Here is a 19,656-nt window from a genome sequence, read left to right on the forward strand (position 1 = left end):
TTCATGGTGCTTTAGGTACAAAAATTAACCACCCAATAGCCATATGGAAGGTGCCGGGTTGAGAGCTTTTTGGTCGGGTGTTCTGCGATTTCTACCATTATGTTAATCAAATTTGTTGAAAGCCTGAAACTCATCCATGGACTTGACTTGGGCTTGTTAATGATTTTTTTTAGATTTGGATTCAGGTCGATTCAAAATATTAGTATAATAATAAATAATTATTTAATTGTAAAATATTTTTTATTTTTTAATGATAACTATAATTTAAATATGCATACATAGCTTTGAACCTCAATTTTAGAAGTGTCAATGATATCTATCTATAAATAGTTTGACACTTTTAATGTGCATTTTGATATTTGTTTTAGTGTCATTTTCCTTTCTTATATTGATTCATTTATGATTTCAATTTATTTTAATGTTTAGTTTTAGGATTAAGTTTATTTCACCATATTTTATCTTACAAATGATTAGGTGAACTCTATTTAAACCAAGTTTCATCATAAACAAACTTTATTTTTTGAGAATTCATAATTGTTTTAAAACAAAATATTTACTTTACTTTTTGTAGCCTACATGCATAAAGTACCAAGGAAACCCTAGAGAAAAAAATTTAGAATTTATATGCCTAACAAGTAATAACGTAGAAAAGAAAACAACCTAAGTTCGGTCTTACAAAGTTATTCTTCTTTAAAAGGTATGAATTCTCTTTCTTCCTTCATATTTTCTAAAATACACCAACAAAAAGAAAGAACCTATTAGCAAATCGAAGGTTGACTGTGTCTATCAATTTCATGTACTCGAACGTCGTGTGTGCTTGTGTGTACTGAATACACTATAAAGCTAGGGTATGTGCCTTTGTAACAAAAATTTCTTTTAGTAGAGTTGGTAGTGCTTGAGGTCTTAAAAGAATTGTTAGCTTTTTAGGTGAGATGGTGATCCAAGGAGGTAATGAATTAGATTTCTCCAAATTCTTTCCCAAAAATAGATTTCAATATAATTCAATGGAAGATTAAAACGAATATCTGCAAATAACAATAAATTGATGAACTTGAAGCAAATATAAACTATAATCAAAATAAAGAGATAGGGACAGAGAAATCAAACATAAGGACTTATAGAGATTCGATCTTTCTCTAAAATGCACCTACGTCCTCCTTTTTGGTTGTCTGCACCAAGGCTTCAATCCACTAATCTTGAATTGAGAATACAACCCTATCTTTTGCTTATTAAGGCTTAAGATAGAAACCTCTACCCTTATACAATCAAGAGGATACCTCACCTTTTACTTACAAAACAACCCAAATGATTTTTGCAAACTAAAATAGCTCTCAAGGTTAAGTGTTTGCCTAGTGAAGTACAAAGAAATTTGATGAACAAACAACAACAATGATTTGGAAACAACAAATACAAAGATATAAACTTTAAAAATCTAAAACTCTTGATTTCTTTGAGAGAATGAATATATGACTTATTTGATCTTACTCTCTTTATTCATCAACCTTCTTGGTGGTTGGAATGCCCAATTTATAGAGGAATTGAGGAAATAACCATTGGGAAAGCTTGGGAAATTAAAAACTATATTTTCTTCCTTTGAAATTAGCTGTTGGAGCTTGTTTGGGATGAAGGTATCGATTGGTATTAATAGAAGATTGATTGATTCTTGAATTTCATTCAATTTTTGACCATTACAGCAAAGGGGATCGATTGGTTTCGTTACCCAATCAATTGGGTCAGCCAGATTTTGTGTACTAAACAATTTTGGATGAATAATGACGCTGGTTGCCTTATGTTTTACACTTTACTTACTAATTTGATCATATTTTGAGTTATTTAACTCCAAATCAAAAACCATATTGAATATTTAGAAATTAGACTTAAAGGGCTTTCTATCCATATAAAATTCATCATCTAATTCATTGTATTCGAATTATAGTGAATTTTCAAAACTACACCTTATACAATTTTTAGATAACTGCATACTGTCTAGTAAAAATTCAAAATCATTTCTTAAAAATTTTGGATTTTGATTTTGTTTAATCCATTTGAAAGTAGACTCAAAGAGCTTTCCAATCATATAAAATTCAAATATTAAAACTTCGTGAGTTGATATAGAAAAATAAAACAAATTCAACATTGAAAAACTTTGTTATTGTAAAACAACTTTCTTAAATTAATCTATTTTTGAAAACCAATATTATCAAAAAATTTTTGAGTCCATAATGAATAAATTCACTTTAAAAACAAAAATTAGACTTTCATTTAAGCTCAAATAAAAAATCTTTAAAGATAGATTTGGTTTGAGAAATATGAATACAAAGAAAAGTTTGTTTACACTTTGAAAAATAAATTATTTATTTAATACCAAAAATAATAAAACTTAAGAACATGTACTAAATAAATTTTTTTCAAAATTTTAATAAAGCTTATTTAGCTTAATGTTTTATCATTTCAAAATAAAGATCAATTCAAGGCTAAAAATCTCTCATTTTTTGATATGACAAAATATAAAGATAACTTTGCTTAATGAAAATTTTTGTTTGAAACATTTAAGATTTTGAAAAACATTTTAAAAAACTCCCCCTTAAACAATGCATGGCAAATTTTTCCCTCAATTTAGGCATCTTAATCCAACATAACTTAACAAATATATGTTATTCAAGTATATCAAATTAGCACAATCATATGTATGTCAAGCACAAGCAAATTTATCCATATGATGATTTCTCTCCTTTTTTATCATGGCAAAAAAAGGCATGAGCATATTAATGAGAAAATAAATACAAAAAGGCATCATTAACAAATATATTCATAAAATATTTCTATCCCTTTTTATTTAAGCTCTTTATACCAAATGTTAAAGCTCATATATCGATTGCTATAAGCATAAAAGAATAAATATCCATAAACTCTCTCTTTTTTTGTCATAACAAAAGAAAGAGAGATCAATTCAAGGCATGGGAGAAAATGCTTGATACCAATAATATTAAGAGTATTTTTGAATGCATGCAATCAAGTGATTTCACAATCAAGTTCAAAAACATGTATTCAAACACAAGAGCAAAAAAGTATTATAATGCATCCAATTTTAGCATTTTAACACAAGTCTTCAAATTTACTGCATAAAATTTATAAGTAAAAGATTATGAATGATATGCAACCTACTAAAAAATCATATTATTGTAGACGTGCTTAGAACATAAAATATAAATAGCAATTGAACATAAATCTAAGCACATATATTTAAGCTCATACCGAATGTTAAAGATACCAATTGTTAAAGATATGTCATCAAAGCATACCAATTCCTATCACAAAACAATGTATTTTAATCCAAGCAAAATTGTATTCTAAGATTTTTTTTTAAATAAGAAGTAATCAATTTAAGGCACACACAATTTTGCATAAAAGGTACAAACTATATCAAGGATAGGCACATAAACAAATGTCCATGAAAGTTAAAAAATTCTTTAGTAATTTTGATACCAATTGTTAGCTATTTTGTTCAGAAACTTTCAAAGATCACAATATATTTCAAGTATATGAAAAGTTAAATCAATACATGCATAATAGCATTCTTTTATAAGCATATCCTATCGAAAACAAATATTCAATCATCATGTTATAGCAAAGAATTATACGAGCATAATTTTTCAAGTATGATAAACACATATGCTATAACAAAGAAATAATGAAAGCATAATTATTCAAATATATTCTTATTTATTTCAATGCATAGCAATGAACTTAATCTAAACATATGCAAGTATCTAAACATATATTTCAATCAAAATCATGCAAGCATATGTCGAAACATTTCAAATCACATATAGCAATATACGAAAAAAAATGCAAACCTTTAGACACAATATGTTACATGCTATCTTATTAGACTCAATCAATAAGCATGTATATAAAATTTCAAAAATGTAAGTTCATAATTCATGAGTCAAAGCAATTGAAAGATCTAGAAATCAATTTATTCAACTCATATCCATGATCAAAGATTTATCTCACACAAATATTTATGCATTAAAAAAACTATTAATCTCATCAAAATAATTAAGAACTAGGCATGAATATCAATGAAGGTAAATTAATCAATCCAAGCTTTTAGAAATATTAAAACAATATCTACCAAGTGACTTGGTGATTAATTTGTGCAATGTGTTCATATGTTCTAGCAAAATATCTCATTTTCGCACATAATCAAAGCAAGCATGTATAGACATATAGCCTAAAGTCAATACAATTACCTCCATCCTTATCATGCTATATTTATGTGCTCATTTGGTTTTGAATTTTCATTCCAAATGTTTTGAGCAAATCTTTGATGTACTTGGACTTGATTGATGAAGTTGCTTTACTTGCTATACTTGAAACTTCAAAAAGAATATTGACCCATTCATGCTCATTTCAAGTTCTCCTTGCATAGACTTAGAAAATTTTTTGACAAAAGATTTTTATTAGAAGCATCAAGAAAATCAATTGATAAAAATTATACAAATTGTTAGAAATGAATTCCATATTCTAAGTCATTATAGGTAAAAGAAAATTTATTCACTAAGCACAAGTTGCTAATTGCAAAAGAGATATATTTCATCAAAAATATTTTATAAACTTATGTTAAAGGCATGTATCAAATCAAACATCAAATAACTCAATATTAGCATTAAAGCAAAAGTTCTTAAGCAATATACAAAACATGAATCCTTTCTAGATTATTTAAAAATAATGAACACAAAGAAGACATATTTAATAATGATGTATATTGAATAAACCACTAAGAATATGTCAAGACAAATTTTAGGCCATGTAAAAATTGAAAACTCAAGGAAGACATATTTATCATCCAAACAAATTTAAAAAGAATTCATCATTAAAAAAAATAAATATGTCAACACAAATCATAGGCTAAAATAGAGAATGACTTAAGTTAAAAATAAACACTATAAAAAAATTACTCACTTAATTCAGATTGCAAGTATGTCAAGGAAAACTCAATCATATTAATATAAGCATACATTTGACAAGAATAATAGACGAACCAACAACACATCATTTGAAAAACAAGTAATTCATCGATTTAAAACACAAACTAAGAGATAAAACATTTAAGCACAAGAGTAAGCATATCACAAAAGTATTTCACAAATTAAGAAATAAATAATTTAAGCACTTTTAAATCACAAATATTAAGGTCAAGTTGAACTAATCATTATATGAGAACATATCTTGACCAAAAACATAGATGAACAAAGAATCAATGTATATCTTTTAAGCACATGAAGTTCATCAATTCATCAAAACATGAGAAGAAATAAATCTTGAATTAATAAAGACAAAGAATTAAAACATATTTCAAGACTATTTAGTAACAAATTAACAAATGAACAATCAAACATCAATATATGTGATTTAAGTGCAAAATGACTATCAATTTTTAAAATCACAAATCAAAAGTTAAAACAATTGCGAATAAAATAATCAAGTTTAAATAATATCTCACAAGAACTAAGCATTACCAATAAGTGGAGCAATTTCAAACATCATGGTTACATAGGCATGCTTAATAATCACAAATCAATAAGCATAAAAAATCACAAAAATCATTTCCATCATGCCAAAATCATTCCAACAAATATATTTATGCAAAATATAATAGCATAATCTATTCAAAGCTTATTATGTCTAGGATTTTGTTTTTTGCACTTTAAAACTCATTTTTGCTTGAAAAATACCTTAATAAATTTCAAAACTAGTCAAATTCACTTTTAACCATCTTTAACCATTTCAACAAGTTTCAAATGAGAAAACAAAGTTTTTCAAGTGATCACTTGGCCTTAGAAACAAGAAAATCAAAAAGTCAATTCTTAAACCATATATTGCTTTGAAAAAGGTTATTAAGATCGGCAAAAATGTTTAAACTCACATTTAAGCTCTTCAATCCATTTAGAAAAGTTTTCTATCACACTTTGAAAAAATACAAATGGTTTTTATGCCCATAAATGGTCAAAAACAAGATTTGATATTTTAAACTCTAAAATCCTTTAAAACTTGCATGTAGCATTATGAAAAATTGAAACCATTGCAAGTTATCAAGTTTTCTTTGTTTGAGCAAGTTTAAATTATTAAATTCAAGATATTCAAATTCATTTTACAATTTAAAACTTGCTAAAATAAAATTTCTTATTTTAAGGCTTGACTCTAGCAAAAATCATTAAAACATAATATTTCAAATTCATTAAGCTTTGCGTGTTCCCCCTAAGTTTGTGCATAAATATAAAAATAATTTAGCACACAATTAATCACATCAAGCATATATAAAATATATCTCAAGCATTAAACATAATATCAACAAACATATGTGGGCATGTATTTCCTTCAAAACAATTTAGAATCAATCAAGACTATCAATAAAGCATATAACAATTTAGCACTCAGAATTCATCAAGAATAGGTAACCAAATTCAAATTCATAAAAGTTTATATCTCCATTTTGTGTTTGGAGTTCCAATCTTAAATATCACATTGTAGCTTCTTGGTGTAGCATACCTATAAGAGACTATCTCATTTGATTTTTGGTACCCAAATTGCTTTGGCTTATTGAGAGTTAATCACCAAGTCTCTTATTCCTTCGGGAACCCATTCTTGCCTAATTCTACATACTTTTTTCTTTATGGGATAAGTATGTGTAGCATGACCATAACAATGACAAAAATTACATTTAATCATTTTAATACTTTAATTATTGACACTCTTGTGTTTTTCATTCATCAACTTATTAAATTTATTTTTCAAACCAAAATTTTCTTTTTCTAAAAATTCATTACTACTTTTAGAGGTTTCTAAATTCATTTTCAACTTTTAATTTTGAAATAATTTTCTTATGTTTCAAATCATATTTTCAAACTTAATTACTAAATCACTGTAAGCATCTTATAACTCATCAAAAGTATACAAGTTTGAATTACAAGAGTTAGAAGTTACCTTCAGTTCTTCAATAGCCATGACACATGATGCATGTTGGTTGAAAATTTATCGTCCATGTAACTCATCCAACTTCCTCCATATCTCATTTGAAGTGTAGGAATTTGAGCCCAAGTTGAAGTTATGGTAGTTAAGAGCTCCATAAAGTAAGCACTTGGTCTTTGCATCATCCATTATTTATCTTAAATAGTTTGTATCATTTAAAGGAGTTCCAAACCTTCTCTTTATCATTAACCAAGCTTCAAAATTTTGTGACATTATGAACATCTTCATTCTTATTTTCTATTCACAAAATTTAAAATTTTTTTATCATGGGAGTTTTAAGGACTTCCTTACCATCTTAGAACCTAAAGTGAACCATAGGATCTTTACTCAAACTAGTTAAACATACAAAAAGAGACCAAAGCTCTAACACTAATTATTAGTCTTTTAGGTGAAATGGTAATCTAAGAAAGTGTGAATTAGATTTCTCTAAATTTTTTCCTAAAAATAGATTTTAATATAATTCAATGAAAGATTAAAACCAATATCAAAATATGATGCAAATAATAGTAAATTGATGAACTTGAAGCAAATATAAACTATAATCAAAGTAAAGAGATAGGGATAGAGAAATCAAACATAAGGATTTATAGAGGTTTGGTCCTTCTCCATAAGACACCTACATCATCTTTCTTTGTTGTCCACACCAAGACTTCAATCCACTAATCTTGAATTGAGAATACAACCCTATCTTGTTCTTTTTAAGGCTTGAAATAGAAATCTCTGCCCTTACGCAATCAAAACAATACACCATCTCTTACTTACAAAATAACCCAAATGACTTTTGCAAACTAAAATACCTCTCAAAGTTGAATGTTTGCCTAATGAAGTAGAAAGAAATTTGATGAATGAACAACAACAATGATTTGGATATAACAAATACAAAGATATAGACTTTAAAGCTTTAAAACCTTTAATTTCTTTGAGAGAATGAATATATGACTTACTTGATCTTGCTCTCTTAATTCATTAAGCTTTTTGATGTATTGGAATGCCTAATTTATAGAAGAATTGAGGAAATTACCGTTGGGAATGCTTGGAAAATGAAAAACCATGTTTTCTTCCTTTGAAACTAGCTGTTGGAGCTTGTTCAAGGTAAAAGGATTGATTGGTATTAATAGGGGATCAATTGGTTCTTGAATTTCACTCAATTTTTTACTGTTACAATAGAAGGGATCGATTGGTTTTGGTACCCAATCGATTGGGACAGCCAGATTTTGCATTTTGAACGATTTTGGATGGACAGTGATGCTTTCATTATTTATTCCTTTAATCAACTATTTGCTTATCTGTCATACCTCTTACAATTAAGTTTCTAATTCATTCTCATTAACATGTTCAAGTATATCCTTAAATCTTAGTAATGACATCACCAATTAGCTACCTTAAGGACATCATATACTGATTCTTTTTTTCTTCTATCATAAAATTTTTACTTAACCATTGTAAGATTGTGATAAATGTCAAACCAATACAATTCATTGTGTCCATAAATTCAACACAAAAATCTAAGCATAAAACTTTGAGTTCATGACACAACTCCTTGTTCACATATTATTACTTTCCAAATTTCAATGATCAGATTCCACATATCCATTTCACCATTCAACAGGCTTATAACCATCTACTATATCAATTTTTCCTTCAAAAAAGCATATTATTTATTAGCTTTAAGTCGATATCAAAAATCTATTTATGATGAGGAATCTTTTTATCAGAATTTCAATCAATATACTTAAAGAGTATAATTCATATCAAAAGTACAATTGTAAAACCAACCAAATATATCACTTCATATCATTATTTTCTTAAATTCTTCAAAATCACATCTATACTTAAAATTACCGAATAACAAAATCATCTTTGAAGTTGACCATATTATTATAAAAGTCTTTCTTTGTACTTATAACATGTAGTTTTTATACACAAAATATATCATAAGCCCATGAAAAATGTAATCTCCATAAAAAAAATTCATCAATTCTCATATTGCCTTTGAATTTGAAACTATAATCATGACCTAATCACATTGACCATTTCGAATTCCAACCATTCCAAAGTAAAAATAGAAAGATCAACTTCAAACAATTCCTTGGAACACCAAGTTACATAATCAAGTTAGCAATTTCATCTTTTGATTGACAGAATATTTCCTATCAATATAATCATAGATTGTAACGAGGATCAAAACAATGCTATAGATCATACCTTAAGTTCTTTGGTAGACAAATTCAACATAGTCCATTGAATACCCACTATAACTCCAAATTCATATCTAAATAGCTTTCAATTTCTATGAGCCAATTATCAAATAACAATAAAAATCTTCACCAAACTTATAGGCATATAGCATCATAATATTCCAAAATTTCCATGTAGTCCAATATATCCTCTATGCTTATTTCACAACGATTTAATCTTAGTAAAACATAATTTCGATTTTCTTAATACTTAGTCAAAATCCACTTTTTTTTTAAATGACATTTTTCAATGACTGCAACCTTAGTTTTCATGCAAGAATCATAACATATGTCTTATACCAAAATATGTGATATTCTTTATTAACATTACTCAAACAAACTCATATTATGTCTCAATAAAAACTCATAATCATTATTTTATCACATGACCATTAATAAATCATTTGCCTTCCAAGTACAATTGTAATTTTTCACACTTCAGGCTAATCACATAAGATTCTAATTTTTGTCATTAAGGATAAATAATTTCCAATAAAATAAAATATATCAATATAAAGAAATGTCCTTATTTATGCATATAACGTTATTTACCACCAATACAATATAATAAATAAAATCCATTAAGATAAATTCTAAAACTGTAACACCATACCCATATAATAATCTAATTCTAGTAAATTCTCAAAAAGTCAATTCCTACCATCAAGTTATATGTAACTCATAGAAATCAAAATCACACTAATATTATTGAAATCCTCATTTGCATCATAATTTTTACTGGCTCTAACTGTAAGTTTAAAAGTCATAATCCATAAAGAAAATTTACAATTAATAATAATAAATATCTCAAAGCCTCATATCAATTCTTATCAATCTAAAATTTCCTACTTTATCTTGATAGAAATAATTTGTATCCATAATAAAAAAAAATTCAATAAAAATTCATCACAAAACTTCAAAATCTTAATTGATCAAAAATTTAACTTCAATACTATAACACCTCAAAAGTTCCAAATCATTCTTTACAATAACTTTTAAGCTAAAGTATCCAATTTATATAAAAATCCCACCAAGTCATTTCATTTAAAGGCATATCACTTCATCGCTTATATAATGTTTCATATTTTAGCTCTAATGGTATAATAAATATCATGATTAAAGATTCATCAAAATCGATAGGCAAATACAAAACAAACCACCAAAAATTGAAAATTTCAACCTCATTTCTATAGGATCTCTAAAGATAAAAAAATCCACCATCAACTTAAGCTTAAGGTAACTATCTTATCAAATTTTCATACAAAAATCACTTACAACTTATCATTACTTATAATCAACTTCACTAAACTTTCTCCTCATCACAATTTCAAAACTAAAGTCTAAAAATCAATTGGATTAAGAAATCTAGGATCCAAAAAAATCACAAAATACCAAAATCTCCATGGATCAAAAATCTAATTTGTTTCAAACTTATAAAATTTTGATAGATCAAAATCATTCTCCATAATAATCATTAAGCTTAAGATATCCTTTTCACCAAATTCACTTGAAAATCATTTCACTTACAACCACCAATACTCCTTATCAAACTAATCTAATTTTTTTTTTGTACAAAATTTCAAAACTAATTCCTTCATATTAATCGAATAAAGTAACTCAAAATCTTTAGAATCATAAACTTGAGCTCTGATACCACTAATCGTCACATCGCAAACCCAAAGATTTAAAATGTAACAATGCCACATATTTGTGAGATGAATCGCACTTGCATGCAAGGCAACATATATCAAACTAAATCAAAATCTCTAATAATCTCCAAAATAATACTCTATAGAATCTCAAGTCTACAAAATTATACTTTTTGCAAGTGGGTTGAATATACTAAAGTTCTTACTAACAAATCTTTTATAATCAATAATAAAATACTCACTTTGAAAGTAAAACCAAACTAAAGATAAATGCTAATCTAACTAATCCAAGTAGTTGTTAATATTAAGTCTCCCAAGACACAAACACTGAAATCTGAAAAAGTAAAAAAAAAAAAAGGAATGAGTATAATGACTCGGCAAATAACTCACATCCCCTCAGTTGGATTAAGCATGCCATAAAACATTTAGGCCAAAACATTAACTAAATGATTTAAAAATATTTTAGGTAATTTTGTATTTACAAACATATTCCTAAAACTAGATTCTCTTATCACAAAATAGAATAAAATATCATAAAATTATAAATTTATTTAGTCTCCCGTAACATACTATGATCACACTTAACCCTTATGGCATAGGTCAAAATCAGAATTTCTCCTCCAATGCAATAGGATAGAAATATATCAGAAGCAACTAGATCATTGCACTGACAATCATAATTAACCCGTTAATGCAATGGGATAGAACAAAAATCACAATAACTCATTTAGTGCAATGAGATAGAAGTATTTCACCAATGGCACGGTAAACAAAAATTACTATTCTCAATTGGTGGTATGGTTCGAAATCGATATCAATATCACAAAATACATATCGACATAACCAACAATTAACCCCTATTGGTAAGGTCAGAACATAGTTATACTAGGAGATGAAAGCCAAAATATATTTTCATATTACCCAACATATACAAATTCAATAGTTTTAAATTTTCTCAAAATATAATCCATACAAAGTAAATTCCATAATCATTCTAAAGCAAAATTTCATATTCCGACAAATGATAGATATATAAATATATTATTATGAAATCATATTCGAAAAACAAAATAATATAAAACCATATTCCAAACTCATAACAAAAAAATTATATATACATTTTGCATGTGTAATGCCCTCAATCCCACATTGGAAGAATATGTTGATATGGTATGATATATATGTAGAAATCTAAATCTAAACTTATGAAGTGCCTTCTGTGGGATAAAACCGTGAGACTTTCAGATCAAAACAGATAGCACCTCGTAGGTTGGATATAGGTCTTTACAAATGGTATCAGAATAATTAGTAGTCATCAAAAACTAAGTGCTATATCATGGGAGTTACTAAGTGCTATATAGTAAGGCCGTGAGAGTCATTAAATGCTACACGATAAAGCTATGAGAGTCATTAAAATCTCAACATTTGGTGTGATTTTGGTCTTATGGTTGGACTCAGCTTGATAAGGATGTTAAGATTTAAAAGTGAAAAGATTGTAATGCCCCCAATCCTACATTGAAAGAATGTATGGATATGGTATGATATATATATATATATAAAGATCTAAACTTAAACTTGAGAGGCACCTTTTTTGGGACAAAATCATGAGATCTTCAGGTCAAAGCAGATAGTACCTCACAGGTTGGGTGTAGGTCTCCACAAAATGTATCAGAACGGCTACTAGTCAATAAGAAGTAAGTGCTACATCGTGGGAGTTACTAAGTGCTATATAGTACGACTGGGAAAGTCATTAAGTGCTACACGATAAGGCTATAAGAGTGACTAAATCCCAACATCTAGTGTCATTTTAGTCTTGTGGTTGGACTCAGTTTAATAAAGATGCCAAGCTTTAAAGGTAGAGAGATTGTAATTGCCTCAATTCTACATTGAAAGAATGTGTGGATATGTATGATATATATGTAGAGATTTAAACTCAAACTTGTGAGACGCTTTTTGTGGGATAAAATCGTGAGACCTTCGAGTCAAATCGGACGATACCTTACAGTTTGTTGTGGGTCTCCATAGCATGCTCAACCCAATTTATAAAACAAATGGACAGAACAATATATATTATATATTTTAACTCTAAATATATTAAGGCTAATTGTTAGGGACATAAAAACCAAAGGGATATCAAGTCACTTACTTGATATGCTAAATAAAAACTTTGTAGCAAATCACTCAATTCTCTTAATATCCTAATAATTCAAGAAATATTCAAAAATCAAAATTCAACCCAAAAACATAAATTTAATGAGGCAAACCTTTTGTGGGTCACCCTAAGCAAATTGAGTTGTGTGGTAACCTTTTCGACGGTTCGAAACTATTTAAAAATATTTTTTAGCATATAAGACAAAAACTTTTTTAATATAGTAAAATACCTAAAATTGAGTATAAATATGAAATTAAGGATTAAAATATAAAAAATTAATAGTAATATAAATTTTTACAACTATTCAATTTTTAACATTTAATAGTAATCATCTTTTTGTAAATCTGAATATAATTTGATAACATTTTAACAATACTAATAACATGAAATTAACATAATAAAAATATATTAAAATAAATAAAAATTCATTAAAAATAATATAACTAAAATTCAAGTAATTTATAACTAAATACATCAAATATTGGCTGAAAATAATTTCTAAAATAATTAAAAAAGAGAATTTCTAAATGTCAAAATTTTCATATTTTGTGATCATTTGGCTTACTTTGAGCCATAGAAACTCGAACATCCTAAAATTCCTAATGACAAAGGGAAGCACGAATTTAAAGTAAAGATGTAATACTATAACCTAGAATTTTGCTTCAATAAAAATAATTTTCAAAAGCCTAAGTTTCGATGGCCAAATTTAACAAATTATTACAAATAGCCCCAGATTTTTTGGGTTTCAGATTCATGAAGCCTACTTTAGGGCTTTCATTCTCTTAGCTTATAAATCATTTGAACAAACCAATTATTCCACTTGAAATTTCACCTTTTGTACTATAAAAAGCCCCTAAAGTTCAACCAAATCGGCCACCGGAGTAAGGAATTTTGACAATTCAAAGTCGAGTGTCTGTAATTGTTAGAAACCCAAAAATCACAAATGTGAAATTCTAAATTCTCCTAAATTACTCAACTAAATAAAGTGTTACACATACCATTAAAAAGGTCTTGAAGAGACCTTTCCATTGGTACCCATAATTTCATCGAATTGCCATCTAAAAGTAGCTGAAATATTTTTGAAGTTGAAAAATATAAAAATATAGGTTGAAATTTTTAGAAAATTGCATAAAACTGGAAATTTCTAAGAGTTTTAAGCAAGATCTTATATTAATCAGTCATTTCTAGGATTGATTTGCCCTATGTCTTCCTTTCATCTTCTTCTCAAGTGATTTTTAAAGTTTATCTTTTTTTTTTATCCGAGAAAGCTATCGACAAAAACTATTGATAAGTTTTCTTTTTATTTTCTTCTCCTTTAACTTTTTTTTACTTTTTACCAATGATACCTATGGGTTGGATCACTAATTACTCTATAAGAACTTGGACTAGGTTCAGTTATGGTGATGTATCTTTTTTGTTTGAAATAGGATATTAGTTAATAGAAGTTTGTGGGGTCTAATATTAATGCTTTGCTTGTAAGATGGTGTGTGCATAATTATCCAAGAAAAGTAGGTTAGAATGTTGTCATTACCATACTTTGTTGGTGGGGTGGGAGAAGTGCAAGCTTTTGAACTTCACAATTCCAATAATATATCTTGTCAACTTAATCTTTGAATTCCCTATTTTGTATTTCATATTTATCCTTTATCCAAAGCTACTACCCTAGCTTGTCATACAGTATCTTGATATCATCTTGCAAAATATCAATAGTGTCATAATTGTTAGCTTTATAAATTTGGAATAAACCAAGAGGGGGTGAATTGGTTTTAATGAAGTTTTCAAAAACAATATTCAACAAGCATAAATTTTGCTAAACAATTAAACATAATAATTGAAAGTAAATAGGAGTTAGAGATAGAGAAGATAACACCGCAATTTATAGAGGTTCGATCTTTCCTTAGGCACCTATGCCCTCTTCTGTAGCCTCTCTTACCAAGGAGTTTAATCCACTATAAGTGTTGAAGATTACAACCAAGCCTCTCTAAGCTCTACAAACTCAGCACAATATACTCTTAAGGGTTATCCTCCCCTTTAAGCTTACAAACTCACAAAATAGAAAAATGAAGTGTTTTGCAAACTCTAAAAACCTCTCAAAGGTTGGGTGTTTGCTAATTTGAAGTACACAATGGTATAGACAAGAGAATGATGAATAAGCAACAAAAATAGTTTGAATACAATAAATACAAAGATATAGACTTTGAAACTCTAAAACTCTTGATTATTTGAGAGAATGAAAATATAGCTTATTGGCTTTTGCTCTCTTGATTCCTACTGCTTCTTGGTGTTTTGGAGTGCCCAATTTATAAAAAAATTGAGGAACTAGCCATTAGGGAAGTTTGGAGTGAAGAAATGCCCATTGAAAGCATCAAAAATTAGCCGTTAGAGTTCCTACCCCCAAAATCGATCGATCACGTTGGAGAAGGCACGGATTTGTGCCTTAAAAGCTTTACTCGATCGATCCCCTGCTTGAGGGGATTGATCTGTTCTTTGGGTGATCGATCCCCTATGCAGGGGGATCGATCCCTTTTTTAGATTTTCAGACTTGGGAGGCATTCTGTTTGAGCAACCGATCGATCCCTTTAAGAGGGGATCGATCCCTTACCATAGATGATCGATCCCTAACGTGGGGGATCGATCCTTTTTATGGAAAATTGAGAGAAGTGATGATTCTATATGAAAAAGTGATCGATCCCTTCTAGAGGGGATTGATCCTGTCTAGCTGGGTGGTAGTCTCCTATTCTATACTCTACTTACTAATTTAATCATATCTTGAGTTACGAAAATCCAAATTATAAAAAGTTTCAAGATTTAGAAACTAGAATTAAAGGGCTTTCTATCCATATAAAGTTCATCATCTAATTCACTATGTACGAATTATAGTAAATTTTCAAATCTACCCATTGTGCAGTTTTCTATACAACTGCAGTGTGTCTAGTAAAAATTCAAAATCTTTTCTTAGAAAATTTTGATTTTCATTTTGTTTAATCCATTAGAAAGTAGACTTAAAGAGCTTTCCAACCATATAAAACTCAAATATTAAAACCTTGTGAATTTATACAGAAAAATAAAATAAGTTCAATGTTAGAAAACTTTGTTTTTGTAAAGCAACTTTCCTAAGTTAATATATTTTCCAAAACTAATATTATCAAAATTGTATTAAGTCCAAAATGAATAAGTTCACTTTAAAAACAACAATTAGACTTTTATTTAAGCTCAAATAAAGGAAGATTTGGTTTGAGAAATATGACACGAAGAAAGGTTTGTCTAAACTTTGAAAATCATATTATTTATTTAGTACCAAAATATAAAACTTAAGAACATGTACTAAATAATTTTTTTTTCAAAATCTTGATCAAGTTTATTTAGCTTTAATGTTTTGTCATTTCAAAATAATGATCAATTCAAAGTTAACAATAACATATAGATCGGTAAATCTATAGCTAAACTTAACAAAATAGAGTTGCTACCAATCTTTTTTACTAGGTATGATTGGTCACTTAAGAAATTTATCCTCTTAAGGAGCTTCTAAGCTTAACTAAAGGTCCCTAATAGAAAAGGTTTAGGCCTACAAACTAGAATAGGGTTCAAGAGTTCAATTACATATGGGGAAGGTTATAGTACCCCCACATGCCCATCCAAAGGATGGTGCCATTTTATTTTAAATTTATCCTTAGGTCATTGTTCTAATGGTTTTAAAATTTAATGTTGAATATTGAAAATAATTCTTAAGATTCTCCATCATCTGGTAGAACTTTTAAAAATATTTTCTTACCTCAAAAGAATTTAAGGATCCCATTTGTTTCCTTGAAGAGGCTCCACCATTGGAAATATTTTTTTTTTGTTTCGTTTTTGTCAAAAATATATCTAATTATTCCACCATTTGGGCTTATTTAGAAATTCTCTTTATTTATTTATTTATTTGGGTTTCTAAATTTTTTACCATTTGGGTCAATTTAGAAATATTTTTTTTCGAAATTTCTAAATTTTTCAACATTAGGGCCTATTTAAAAATTCTTTTTTTTTCGTTTTTGGAAAGAAAAAAAGATGATAATTATTTTTTATTAAAATTTCATTTAAATTATTCTCCCATTTGGGACAAATTTAAAGAAAATTTTCACTTAAAGATTTCTTAGGAATTTACCATTTGAAATTTCTAAGAATCCCATCATTGGATAATTATCAAATATTTTCAACAAAAAATTTTTTATTTGGAAAAGAATACAATTACTTTTATTGAAATTTTACCTAAATTATTTTACCATTTGAGACAAATTTAGAGAAAACTTTTCACCTAGAGATTTCTTAGAAATTTACCATTTGAAATTTCTAAGAATATCATCATTGGGTAATTTGTATTTAATTTCAAAAGTTTAAAATTTTTTTATTTTATTTTTTGATTTTTGATTTTTTTATTTTTTTGTTCAAAAATAAATATCAATTATGGTTATTAAAATTTTATCTGAATCATTCCACAATTCGAGACAAACTCAGATAAAACTTTTCACCTAGAAATTTTACAGAAATTTATCATTTAAAATTTTTATAAATTCCATCATTAGATAATTAATATTTATTCTCAAAAATTTTATTTTTTTCCTAAATTTAATCATGCAAAAATACCCCTAAAAATAAACAAACAAACAAACAATAAATAAATAACAAAAAAATGAAGTAGCTTGGCTAGAGGAGTTGACTTAGCTTGGCTCCAACCACGAAAAATGACTCGAGGAACGTGACTTGGCAGCTCAGCTTGACTCAAGGAGTCGACTGGTGCATGAGTCAAATGCGATCAAAAGTGGGTCAACACTATGGGTCGGGTCACCCTAACGAAAACACGTGGATCCTAATAGGTCTCTTAATGCCAAAATAATGCTGTTTCTAGAGGGTATATAAGCCCTAATCTCGGCTTTTCCTTTAGACCTCCTTTTTCCCCTATTTCTATTCATCCCCTTTTCTCTCCCTCTCTCTTAAAAATCCCTCAAGAACACCAGTTAAATTTCATCAGATTTTGAAAAATCTTGTTGAAATCTAAGTTATTCGTTGAAAGTTCATCGAAAAGTTCATCGATTTTTGGAAAGTAACCACTCGAAACTGGAAAGGTTGTTGAAATTTGGGAATGTAGCCAAAAACTCTCCAAAAAATTCAATCGAGGCTGGAAAATTCACTGAAAAATTCAACTGAGGTTGAAATATTCACCGAAAAACTAAAACGTTTCTAGAAAAATTTCTAGAAAAATTACCTTTTTCACCATAAAATCCTTCCAACAAATTTCTAATTGCTTTTCGTGAGTGTTTTATTATTTTTCTCTGATTTCCAATTTATTTTTTGCTTTATGTGTGATCTATATTTCTCTGATCCATAGGTATTTATAGGGTGAAATCAGAAGAGTTTCTGATTAACCCTGACTCCCCTTTTGGATAGGATTTTCATATTATCAAAAAACATGAAATCAATCTTTAGACAGATTGAATCCAACTCCAACCCTACCAACCCCCAACTCACAATAAAATTATTATTCATTTTTATTATTTTAACATCTAATAAAAAAGATAAATTAAATAAGAAAACCAAAAATAGATGAAAACAAAATCAAATAAGTAAGATTAACCCAAAAAAAATAAAAAAATAATTAAAAAAATAATTGGGCTAGATGAATTGGACCCCATGAAACCAAGCCCCAATTGGTATGGGTTTAGACCAAAATGAGTATCTATAGTTACCCCTTGTTACGTATTTCCTATGAAGCAGGAGTTATGCAAAGACGTAAACACCCCTCATATTCAGATGATCATCCCAATGCATCCATTTTTTTTTCTTTTGTTTTTTTTTTTTATTTTTTCAAAACTAGATGCTTGAACCAACTAAATGACACAAGACTCCCCTAAGCCGAGGCTCACAACTTTCAAAAATAATAAATATGGCTCTTCTAAACAGAGGCTCAACGATTTTAAAAAATAAATGCTCATTTAATCAAAGGCTCAATGACTTTGAAAAAGAAAAATAAAGGTTCCTCTAATTAGAGGCTCAATGACTTTGAAAAATAAAAGCCTCTTCTAAGCAAAGGCTCAACGATTTTGAAAAATAAAAGGCTCCTCTAAATGGAGGCTCAACAACTTTGAAAAGATAAAAGCTCCTCTAAACAAAGGCACAACAACTTTAGAAAATAAAAAGGCTCCTCTAAATAGTGGCACAACAATTTTGAAAAATAAAGGCTCTTCTAAACAGAGGCAAAACGACTTTGAAAAATAAAGGCTCCTCTAAACAGAGGCTCAACGACTTTGGAAAATAAAAGGCTCCTCAATAACTTTGAAAAATAAAAAGCTCCTCTAAACAATGGCTCAACGACTGTGAAAAATAAAAGGCTTCTCTAAACAAAGGCTCAACAACTTTGGCAAGATAAAGGCTCTTCTAAACAGAGGCACAATAATTTTAAAAAATAAAAGGCTCCTCTAAACAGAGACACAATAGCTTTAGAAAATAAAAGCTCATCTAAATAGAGGCTTAACAACTTTGAAGAATAAAGGTTCCTCTAAACAGAGGCACAATAACTTTGAAAAATAAAGCCTTTTCTAAACAAAGGCGC

The sequence above is a fragment of the Durio zibethinus genome, chromosome 9, assembly GCF_047325235.1.
Source record: "Durio zibethinus cultivar Kanyao isolate XHJ-2024 chromosome 9, ASM4732523v1, whole genome shotgun sequence".
In the NCBI taxonomy this organism is placed as follows: Eukaryota; Viridiplantae; Streptophyta; class Magnoliopsida; order Malvales; family Malvaceae; genus Durio; species Durio zibethinus.